General features: G+C 41.8%; 1 protein-coding gene across 10 annotated transcripts in view; it reads right to left on the bottom strand.

Moving 5' to 3' along the window:
- Positions 1-12,633, bottom strand: part of DYM (dymeclin) — a 210,710-nt gene that overhangs the window by 14,286 nt on the left and 183,791 nt on the right. The gene's annotated exons all lie outside the window — the stretch shown is intronic.

The following is a 12,633-nucleotide window of genomic DNA, read 5'->3' as shown; positions in this document are numbered from 1 at the left end:
CCTGGAGACAACAATCAGGCTTTGCTGGTCTTAGCTCAAGAGGATGGAGCTTGGCAAGTCCTGGTGAGGCAGATAGGCACCAGGAATTCAAATAAAGTTTTGCTGCCTGTGCTCAGAACTACAGGCACCACTTGGATCTCGTGGGTCTCACACCAAGGACAACATGTAAGTTGAAGGCCTGTGATCTCCTCCCACTCTACTCCACAAATACAAAATTTCCTTCTATGTTTTGGAGCTGCCAGTCTCCCATAGACTTGAAGGACCTTCCTTCAGTGAAGTACCCAGAACTATCCAGCCTCTGGTTTCCCATCTATAAAAACAATCTTTGCTGTGGTTTTTGATAGTTCACATGCTGCAGTGAAGGAAGGGAAATTTTCCTCATGGAGCTTTGGATGCTGCTGCTACAGAATCATCAAGATGGGAAATTCTCATCCCACTGCTATACTGCCTGTCCTCAAGCCCCAGCTCATAACCCACAGGTTGGCTGCTGTCCCCACAGTTTAAACATCAGAGCAATGGCTTTAAACTGGCAGAGGGCAGGGTTAGATGGGATATTAGGAAGAAATTTTTGTTTGTGAGGGGGGTGAGGCCCTGGCACAGGTTGCCCAGAGCAGCTGTGGCTGCCCCATCCCTGGAGGAGTTTAAAAGCTGTGTGGATGTGGCATTTGTGGGAGACATGGGTCAGTGATGCCCTTGGCAGTGCTGGGGGATGGTTGGACCCAATGGTCTAAGAGAGCTTTTGCAACTTATAGGGCAAGGAGAAAACCCAGGTAGAAGGGAGCACAGTAGAGTTTGTTAAGGCACAAGAGTCAACATGAGGAGGACACAGTCAAGAAAAATCAGCCTTTGTTTGTGAGCTCAACAGATTGTGGGTTTAGAATTAAATCTTATCATAAACCCAGCCTAAATCCATGTGGATTTAAGATTCAATAGTATCATCTGATACTTCAGAACATCTACAGCTACAAAAAAGGCAGGGTGGTCTAAACCAGCTGCCCTCCTAACACCAGAGTCCTCAGCAGTGATGATGACAGATATGAGAAAACCCCTGCTTGGCCAGGAAAAAGCCATTTCCATCTCTAATCATCCTCAGCAGGAACAAACAGCCTGTAAATCAACTGGAGAGAAGCTTTGCAATTTGTACCAAAGGTTGTGACAAAATTACACTCTGTATGGGAATGCAGCGGACGCAGCCATAAGCTGACAAAGTACATCTCTTCCTCATTCTCACTTCTTGGTGCAGTTGCTGGAAACATTCAAGACATTCCTCTGATTTATGCATTTAATTAGAAGATATCTGTAACATTCCTGTTGTTTACATTTAACCCAACACTGCAATGAAAGCTGTAATTTTGTCTGGGATTTATATTCTGTACTCAAACTTATTTTGATTCCTTGATTTAAACATACACACAGAAGTGAAAATGTGTCAAAATCATGAAAATGGAAGAGATTATACTCCATTATCTAGTTCATCTGTCATCCAGGGCAGAAATTTTCTGAGGACTGTTTTTCTCCATCTGCCACATATTATGGAACCTTAATTCAAAAGACTAATTCAGAAAAGACAGCTAAACCTTAAAAGGGGAAGAGCAATTGGATCAGTATAATTAGAAGTTACATGATTTTTTCCTCTCTTTATCTTGTATTTAGTTGTCATAACTCATTAAATTTTGCACCTTTTGGGATAAAGTTGTTGGCCTCTGACACATTATTTTACACTTTATTTAAAAAGTGGTTAATACTTCTTTTTCTTGATGGAGGGGGGATAATGTGGGACTTTATTAATCAAACAAATGAATAAACTAATTTTAAATGCAACTCTTTATACTTTTCAGCTACTCTGCCTACACTGAATGTTTGCAGTAGAGAAGGAACACATGGGTTGGAAATAGCTTTCAACTATGCAGGGGAAGAAAGGGGTCAGGGCACTTCAGTGTAATTTTACTTTATTTTGACCAAAGTTGCAAGATATTTGGAAACAACACGTCATGCGAATGCAGTGCCTTTGGCACTGTACTTTTCATTGGACCCACAACATATGCAATGGAGCGAGAGGAGGCTGCACAACACATGTGAAGCAGATTTAGTCACAGCAAAAAACGTAATAAAAGTATAGGGAGGCTTTCTAGGGAGGGAAACTTGGGGAATGTTATTTAGCTCGAGCAATTGTAAAGCTCTGAAGTGAGCAGGGGCTGGGCTCTGGCTGGGAGCCCTCCTCTAAGATGTGTTGGACAGGGAGTTTTGGGCTGCTCATGAGTGTGGGGTTCTGCCAATCTCCTGCAAAGCCAAAGCTCTGCAGCTTTGGGCAGGGAAGCTCCTCTGTACTCTCTTTCAGAAAAAATGGGATCACCCTAGAAGGTTACGAGAGTTCAAATAATGTGGCAGGCCAGCAGTTAGCAGAATGGAAGTAGCTTTGAAAAACCTACACGTGCAGAGAGTTGTTTACCCAGGTCAGAGCTCCGTTGCCATGGGGAGCGACTTGGAAATTCTCACACTGGTTTCCCATCCTCCTGTTTCTCCAGAGCTTGCTTTCTGCCTTGTACTTGGTATCTCTTTCTTTTAACAGCTTCCTTAAAACAATGAAATCAGTCAATCTAATGTATCTGGTGTCAAACAATAGATACACTGACTGTTTCATATTAGAATCTGTGTAAAGTTTAAATTCTTCTGCTCAAAGTCACTTACTTGTGCCCTTCCTTCCTACAAAATAAGAGAATCAGAGAACTGTAGAATGGTTTGGATTCAAAGGGGCCTTAAGGTTCATCCCATTCCAACCACCTGCCATGGGCAGGGACACTTTCCACTATCTCAAGGTGCTCCAAGACCTGTCCAAGCTGACATTGGACATTTCCAGGGATCCAGGGGCAGGTTCTTTGGGAAACCTTGTGTCAGGCCCTCACCACCCTCATTGTCAAGAAATCCTTCCTAATATCTAGTCTAAACATTCTTCTTCTAGTTTAAATTACCCTATCTTTGTAAGAGCCACTGAAAAATTAAACTTCAGGACTACTTCTTTATTTTTAAATTGCACAATTAAGTTAAAATACATGCACGGACAGACAATGCAGTGTCTGAAGAGCTCACATGGAAAGAGCTTATTGCTACCCTCTCTGGTTATTTCACACTGCAATGAAAGGCCAGAGTTCAGCTGTGGATAAAGAAATATTTCACTGATCTCTTTTGGCAATCCACACTCCATTTGGTGACTGGAGTTTGTGTGTCATCTCCTGACCCATCCCCTCCACAAAGCCTGCAGACCACCTAAAATCAGCTCTTCACCATCTACTGCCTTGTGCAAGGATGCTCTTCCATGTGGACAGCAACAGGATGGTATACATTCCTAATCATGGATGACAGTTAGAAAATGTCACCAGTTACATTATTCTCCTCCAAAACTTCACTCCTAACAGCAGTGCTTTCTACTCATCACAGCCCAACAGCATCCTCATGGCTGAGAACCAGCTGGAGCACCTTTCACTGGATGTGAGGTGAAGATGCTGAAAGGGTCCCTCTCACCCTGACTGTGCTGCCAGTAGAGCACAACCAGATTCTTCTGATCCAAGGAAGAAGAAGATCTTTGCAGTAGACTTCCCTTGTGTCCCTTACAGAATATTTTTCTGCTCTTTACAGGTAACATAAAGAATTACATAATTATTTCACAGAGTCATAGAATCACAGAATGGTGTGGGAGGGACCTTCAAAGCTCATCCAGTGCCATACCCTGCCATGGGCAGGGACACAGATCCCAGGTTGCTCTAAGCCCCACCCAACCTGGCCTTGGACACTTTCAGGGATGGAGCATCCTTCACCTCCCTAGGCAATGTATACCAGTATTTTACCACCCTCATTATAAAAAGTTTCTTCCTTGCTCTGAATCTACCTTCTTTTAGTTTAAAACTTTTACCCTTATCCTGAGCAAAAAAAAAGAAACAAAACCTCCTTTAACACCTCTTGTTACATGACACTACTTCATCTTATAAAGCTTTTGCATGTAACTGCATGAATTTTCATCCGTTGCCTTACTGGGAGCTAGTTAATTGCAACCCACAGAGTGCCACAGCCAAGACTGAGGCATTATTCAGCTCAGCTGAGCACAGGGCTGTGACTGCAGTTACAGCTCTGCAGAGCGGTGAAGGGAACTCCAGTCACGGCAAGGTGAAGAGTACCATGGGAGAGAAACAGCAAACTCCTGCACTGCTGATCAACCTGCTGCTGTAACTGGTTTATTTTCCCTTTCCCATTTTTACTGGTTTGAAGAATTAAGTCTCAGAATCACAGTAGCTATTACTGTATTAATGTTATTACATTTGCATTTATACAATTCAATTGTTACTGTTACCTAGTCCACGGTAGTCCTGGCTGGGCAGGTAGGACCTTGTTGTCTGCACATTTTTGTTTAAACTTTTTTTTTTTTTTTTAACTGGTTTGGGATAGCCAAAACACTGCCCAGCCTTCTGCAGGAGACTAACCTGCGTAACAGTATTACGGAATAGCTCTTTGGAAGCAGCTATGGCAAATCCAGGATAAGGTGATTTAATTCCAGTGCAATTGCCGGGCTTTGCAAAGAAAGCAATGACTCGGGAATGAAGTGACTGAATCCAGAACGCAGCTTCCAGAAGGTAACTGGAATAATCTTTAGGGGTGGAGGGGACAGACAGTAAGCCTCCATGTAAATATTAGTCTCCATGCAGACAGCAGCTTGGGAATAGGAGTGTCCTGTGCTAGCCCACCCTTCATCCTCATCTTGGCCAATGCACCTCATTCCTAAACTGCAGAATCACTGTACTCCAGTCACTCACCCAAGCACCACCCTCCCAAGCTACCTTGGATTCTTGTGCAATACCCCATCTCTGATGCATTCCTTCATCCTGGAATGAAATGTGCTTCCCTGGATTTCAGTAAGATAAACAAGCCTTCTGTACAAACAGGATGCATCTTTCCTAGAGAACTACAATCTAACTACAAGTAAGACATAAAGGAGAGAATAAAAGCAGACAACCTACTTGATTTTAAAACTACAACTATCAACATAACCCTGATGCCAGTGAAACCCTCACCAGTGCTTCTGAGAACCCTACATGTAAGGCTTTCCTACATTATATTTGCATTTATATGATTTAGTTTTACTACCTATTACTCCAAAATAGTCTATTTTCAGCCAGTCCTTTCTCTTGTATGTATTCAAGAAAATGAAGATTTTAAGCAAACATTGAAGAAAGGTGAGGCTCTGGCTCAGATCTTGCAGAGCAGCTGTGGCTTCATCTGGATCCCTGGAAGTGCCCAAGGCCAGGTTGGATGGGGCTTGGAGAAAGATGGGACAGTGGAAGGTGTCCCTGCCTATGGCAGGGGATGACACTGGATGGGCTTTAAGCCTTTTCAACCCAAACCACTGTCTTGGTTCTAAACCCAAACCACGGTTCTAAAGTATTTGGAGCTTCTCCAGATGACAGAAAAGGTATTTTCGGGGTTGTGACAAGTTCACTCATTTTTCAACACATAATGCAAGCAGATTTGAGTGTTACTGGCACTCTGATGGCCTTGATCATCATCAGCCTCTCACTGACAGAATGAGAGATCTGCAAGCATGCACAACCCTTAGCCATCGTGGCTTTCCTTGTTCATAATGGAAAGGAACAACATTCTCAGATCCTCAGGAGTATTTATGACACACTATTTTAAAATGGAAAATCATATTTATACTACTAAACCACAATTTTTTAAAAGCAAGGAATGATAAATTTGTAATATTTTTACATTAACTTGAGCTGCAGACACAGCTTGGAAAATATCTGAATTTTACAAGCCTCAGTTACGTCCCTAACGAGGCCAAATCACCCACTTATCCTCCCCTGCAGTGGCTCAGGCTTGTAGGATGCAGGCCATGAGCAGGGTCCCTCCCTGGCACCAGCCCCAGGTGGCTCCTGCAACAGCAGCCACATCTCAGACAGCGGCAGATGAGGCTTATGTGGTGCTTTCACAGGTTGTGGACAAACTGTTTTCAGCCACTTTTTGTTTATAGAGCAAAGGATCACAAATTGCCACAAAGCTAAATGAACTAAGAGAGCTCTAAATCCTTCCACAGTGATTTGCTCATAATAAAAAGGAGAAAAAACACTCTGCCACGTTAGACTGCAAAAATTCTGTTTACAGAATTTTTGTATAAGAAGTGATGAAATTAAGTGAGGCTGCATTACTTGCTACTGCTATCAATTAATGCAGCAACCACTTCCAGACATAATAATTACCATATGTGCACTGTGCTTTACCTCTGGGCTTAGTAATTTCATACATGGGAGGTTACAACTATTGATTGCATTAAAACAGACTGATGTGCTATGAGAGACTCGCTCCCAGTGCAACACATCATTGCACAAACTAAAATGATTCAAGTGGTACATGAACAGACACCTGCATCCACCAGCAAACAACCTGCAAATGGTAATTTCTCCACCCCCTCTAAAACACACAGACACAGTGTGTGACACAGAAAAAGTATTGCAAAAGAAGTGAGCTCAGCTGATTAGGGACAAAGTTAGGGGGTCTTAAGACACAGACAACCACTGAGGAAATGAAAAATCCCCAGGAGTATATCCTATCAATATAAATAAGTTAATAAAACCAAATTGGCTCTTTGTTTCTCAATGCAACTTGCAAAACTGAGAATTTGCTCATGTTTAGGTTGAGCATTAGGCAAAACTTCTTGACTGAGAGGGTTAACCAGCCTGGCACAGCTTCCCAGGGCAGTGGTGGAGTCCCTATCCCTTGAGGACTTAAGACCTGCGTGGATGTGGCACTTGGTGCATGGGTTAATAGTGGCCTTGGCAGTGCTGGGGGAACAGCTGGACTTGATGGTCTTAGAGGGCTTTTTCAACCCAGATGATTCTGTGATTGACAGCCAGCTCTGCCCTGAAAATTTCACAGCAACCTGGAGTCTTGGAAGTCACAAAAAAATATGCATTTGCACTTTTAAAGGTGCATTTGTTTTTTAAAGTTTGCTGAAAACTTGATCCATAATGAAAGACAATGACCTCCAAATGGCATCTAAAAAGAGTGGTGTTTACCTTGCCATTACACAGCTGGGTTTGTAACTATATGCAAAGCCAGCAACACACTCAGAAAGAACTGCACTTGGTTTTTTTGTTGTCATCCTATATACATAATTAAAGACATATTTCTATTCAATTCTGGTTAAGCTCCTACAAGTTATATATAAGTTATACATATAACTTAGGCTTTAAAGCCTCCCTTAAACAACAAAGCATTGTTTATGTTTTTAATAAATCTTAATTTTCACTCCTCTAATTCAGAAGACATTTTTTGAAGCAAGAATACACTGAATTCAGTAGGCAAATCTCCCATTAACATAACTCAATTGCCCTAAAATAATATTTATAAAGACAGTGGTAACTGTGATGCAAAGAGCTAAATGTAATAGGCAAAATTATCCTGCATTAGTAGTATATTCATAAAGGGTGAGAGTGTGTCAGCAATTTCCAGAAACCTTTAAAAGTAGGATGGAACCTGGCTTTTTTTTTCAGCAAAAGCACTAAACACAAGCGTCAGCACAAAGAGTTAACACATTCTTCCTACTTCTGAGAGCAGGAACGGGGCCGATTTCGTCAGTGAGGTTTGGCAGCGCGCGAAATCCTGTAACCAATTCCATTTCCTGATAAATGAACGGTCCACAGGGGAAAGTCAGCCAGAGGCTTTGGGAACTGCCGAGCGCTCAGACATGACCGAGAGGCTCCTGGAAGGAGCCAGACTGTCTCTTTGCTTATCGCCGCCCAGCCGAGCGGCACCAGCGCAACGCGGGTGCTGCCAGACTGCACTGCGAGCCCAGGCAGCGGCATAGCCGCTCCAGCCGCACGTGAGACCCCCAGAAAATACACCAGCCCCAGCACATGCCTGACATCAGGCTCTAGGAACTCTGAGAACACATGGCCGTGTAATACGGGCGTTGGGATGGGACTTGTAACAGTCCACATTGTTTATGTGTTTCAGAGCCAAGTGCTAGGAGTGACTCGGTATTCTGGAGTTGAGGATCTCGCCCCCACCCTTCCAACAGGAAAAAGCCATATACAGAATGATAAATCATTCATTATTGGTTAGATTTTGGCATCAGTGAGGCTGTGAAGGAGGGGTTTTCAATTTGAGCTATAGGGTGCGTCTCCTCTAGAGCTGAACATCACTCTCGAGTTCTAAACCGTTCTTCGTTTTGAGCTACAAATTCTTTTTTAAAAGTTATCTTCATAAATGTGACAAATAGTCTTACTGAAAGTTAACAGTAAATATCAGGTCTAATAGCAAAATGACAAATGTGCCAACTTTTCAGACAGAGTTAACCTGGATGTTTGCTTACTTTCATATTATTACAAATCAAGCACAACTCCAACATTTTTACAGGAAATTCAAGTAGCTTGACATACACAGAATTGAACTTTCAAAAGTCTAAAATCTGAGCTTGTAAAAAAGAATAAAAATACTACCAGTCTGATGACCCCTGAAGGGAAGTTAAAAGGAAAAAAAAAGGAAAAGCTCAAATAATAACTTCAGGCCCTTCATTACCAAAATCCTGGGTAAGTTTTCAAGTGGCTTGCAGGCTTATAATAGCAACTATGTCTGCAATTGATTAGCTCCCCCAGCACAACCAGATGTCTCGGTGACAGGGAGAAAGTACTATGGGTTTGGAATTTACCGGGATGCACAATATCCCATCACTGAAAACAAAAAAAAAGAAACGGGAAGTTGAGGAAACTAAAGAAATATTATGCTTGTTCTCAATGCATCTGAATCCAGTTTTACTGCATGTTCTAGTTCTTTAGAAAGCCCAGGACAAATTCTTTCTTCTTCCCAAAGAAAATGCCAGAAACTTAGTTGAGTCTGTCCTTTATCACAGCATCACTACTCACTCCTTTGCTGGGACCTTGGGTGCTTTCTGCTCACGGCTGTGACAAATACAAGATAACAGCATAAAAGAATAACAGTTCTCTACATTCTCAATCTGCACAGGTTTGCAAACAAGGTATATGGCCTTGGAGGAACACCAGAGCACTGTTTCAGACATAACAACCACACGCAGACCAAACAAACTCCCTGTTCCTGCCACTCCTTCCCTGACATTATCTCACGTTATTTAATGCATGCTTTAAACCTCAAATGAGAAAAGCGATGGGAATACCTGAAGGAGATACACAAAAGATTTGCTATTCTTTGGAGTATTTTGATATTCACAACTCTGCCGCCTTTAAAGTATTCTTGATCCTTTTTGGGCTGCTGCTATGCTTCTACCAAAGACTGCAATGATTCTGTGCATAGCATTGCATAATGAGCAAGGAACACTGCAGCAAGAAAAAGTCTTCTTCCTGATCTCTTCAGGATGTGGCATTAAAGTGGAGGATAACACTGCAGGTATGGGGTGCCACAGGCTGGCTGACAGAAGCAAAGCCCAGCACAGAAGGCTTAATATTTCTATTATAGAATTGCAGAACTGTTTGAGTTGTAAGGGATCTTAAAGCACATACTTTCCAACCCCTGCCATGGGCAGGGACACCTTCCACTACCCCAGGCTGCCCCAAGCTCCATCCAGCCTGGCCTTGGACATTGCCAGGGATCCAGGGACAGCCACAGCTGCTCTGGGCACCCTGTGCCAGGGCCCCACCAGCCTCACAGCCAAGAATTTCTTCCCAATATCTAACCTAAACTTACAACAAACAATCAAGGTACATTGTAGGGATTCAGACATCAGTGTCTTATTTGAATTGTAACCTGTGTAAGAGAAATTATTCACCAAGAAGGGTGACAAAATTCAAACTATTCAGGACGAGAGTGAGCAAAAGCTGATGGATTTGATGTGGGTAACTCCCAGCTTCTTTGAGCTGACTGTGCACCTGCTAACAAAGCTCTACCTCCATCCCACTGCTCCTTGAGCTGTTTCTCTCAATCCACTCCAGCTGAGGTGGCTGAAGGTCAGGAGCTCACAGATGCAGTTTTGGTGTTCTGTTCCCACACAGCTCTCAAGGCACGAGATCCTCACCAGGCTGCTGACCATGGCACCAGCTCCACTTTTTGAGCTACCATGCAATCAGTGCTATCCCTGAAGAGCAGCAGCCAGGGAAATCAGGAACAGGGCAGGGGAGCATGAAACACAGTCCCTCTTTCCTCCTAACTAATACCAGTCACTGTGAACCACAAGCTCTCTGCCATGGGACACACACAGCCTTGGGGCCTGCCTGCTCTCCTGCTTGAGTCATGCCGGTTACCATCTCCTAAGCATACAGCCTGACAACCTTGAGAATGTTGGAGCTATCAGCAAAACTTTCCACTGGAAGCAAGATTTTCCCCATGGAAATGAATGCTTCAATGACCAGGAAGAAAACAAGACTGAAGTTCTCAGTTTATTCTTCATCTCTGAAGAAAAGCTGTTATACAAATGGTCTAAGTTGAAAGCATGATTACTATTTTCTGTTCAAAGGGATTTTTGGGTGCTTTACAATAAGAAACTGATATTATATGAGAAACAGTTTAAAGATCAGAGATTCAAAAGTTTGCTAATGTTTTTTTTCCTATGTTGATGCTGCAGTGATGTTTATATTACTCTTCAATAGGGAGGTGTCAGAAAAGCATTAATATGTTTTTAACTGTGTGCCAGGCAGACAAGCAAAATAAAATAGCTGGGTTTTTTTCTTGTTCTAGTCAACAATGCCAAAAATTACTGTTTATTTTTCTCTGCCCCCATGAAAGAATTTATAACTGTTGAAGTAAAGTAAAGTTTAAAAGCTGGTTTTAATCCCAAAATTGACTGACAGCTGCTAAAAGCAAACCTAACTTGTTTGGGTTCTCAAAAGCATTCACATTTGAAAAAATTAGTTTTTTGGAATCATTTGATGGCTGGTTTTCGGTGTTTTGTTTTTCGGTTTTTTTTTTTGGTCCCTTTCCCCATAAGGCTACAAAAATAATTTAAAGAATGTGATACTGTATAATTTTCACACTTGTAAAGACAGCTGGGGAAAGGTGGAAAGCACATCCCCTTTTCTAACAGCCTTAAGAGTAACATGTAAATATGGTGTCAGTTACAGTGTGAGTGAACTCTCCTTGGGAGTGCCAGGGAGAGGTTGTGAGTGCCATGGTGCACACCACTGCTGCTAGGCCTGGCAACACTCAAGCAGATAAAATACTCAGCTCTAACTAAGATCTTCTATACAAAGGGACTCCTCTTACACCACATCAAAAAAACCCAAATCTTGACATGTATGACAGTCAAAATCCATGCAAACACTTGCAGGAATGGTTAACTGTATGAAGAGTTCTTGTTAGGTTTTCTTTTTCATATAAAAATATTAAACCAAACTTTGAAAAATAAATAAATAAGCTTGATAAATGCTTGATAACCGCCAGCCTATGCCAACATTTCAAGCACCTTGAATTCAACAATATGAATATAAGTTTTGTGGATAGCAAGTTTCAAGTCAAACTACATTGCTAAGGGCTGCAGTAGAATTTATTTCTCTTTCCTTAAAGTCTCTAAGTTAACTGATACCTTCCATTTTACCTGAAGGATGCTTCTGAAAATGAAGTGTTTCTGGGACTCAATCTAACTCATCAGCTGTATTTGCATTACACATGGCTACAAACAAGGCTCTCTCAAGACAGCTAAAATCCACTTTTAACCACTAACCACGGAACAACAGGAGTCATCACGTTTCAAAGACTTTTGAACACTTACATGCTCAAAAGCCATGTAGATGTGGCACTCGAGGACATGAATTAGTGATAGCCTTGGCCCCTTGGGGGAATTTATTTTAGAGGGGTTTTTCCAACCTAAACAATTCTGTGATTCCATGACTTTGAATCCACAGGTGGTAAAGTGAATTTACTTTGGCCATTGGCTTTTTCACTGTTAAAGCAACCAGGCACATGAGCTAATTTTTTGTTAACATGCTATGTATTCTAACTAGCTACTGAACCCTACTTCCTACTAAAGTCACATTTCTGTGGATTATCATATTAATGCATAAAAGCGAGGGTGGTATTTATTTCTGAACTAAACCCCCAAAGCTTTCATTCCTTTCTGGGTAGCCTAGCATCATCATCTGGGATGATGCCGTTATTTTTCTTCCTGTAAGGTTTCAAACTACAAAGCCAAGAGTTACCATACAATGCATTATGTCAGCAAGTATCTAACTTCAAGCACTATAATAATCACAGTTTTTCCATAGTATTTTTCACATACTTTAGATCTTGCCTACACACAAGTTTGCACCATTTAATTAAACAGATTTAAATGATAGAAACTCCTGCTTGGACATACTTATTATAAAGTGGTGTCATCCAGGTTAGTTTCAACTCATTCTCACCAATTTAAGTAGTGAGGCTTACATTAATAGAAAAGCACCTGCATAAGGGTTTGTCCGGGCTCAGACAGACAGGTTTATAATCCCACTGTAAGATTAGCCAGAGTCAGCTGAGTGCAGACATGTCTTTGACTGCTCACAGTTTCACAATGATAAGTTATTTTCTGACCACAAACCCATCAAAACTTTCAAGATCATTTTTTCCCCCTGGAATTTTGATTACCCAAAATAATATTTCTCAAGGGACACAGAGTATATTCTTCCCTACTCAAGGTCTCTG

The sequence above is a fragment of the Anomalospiza imberbis genome, chromosome Z, assembly GCF_031753505.1.
Source record: "Anomalospiza imberbis isolate Cuckoo-Finch-1a 21T00152 chromosome Z, ASM3175350v1, whole genome shotgun sequence".
NCBI classification, from domain to species: domain Eukaryota; kingdom Metazoa; phylum Chordata; class Aves; order Passeriformes; family Viduidae; genus Anomalospiza; species Anomalospiza imberbis.
This window is presented reverse-complemented; position numbering and strand designations above follow the sequence as displayed.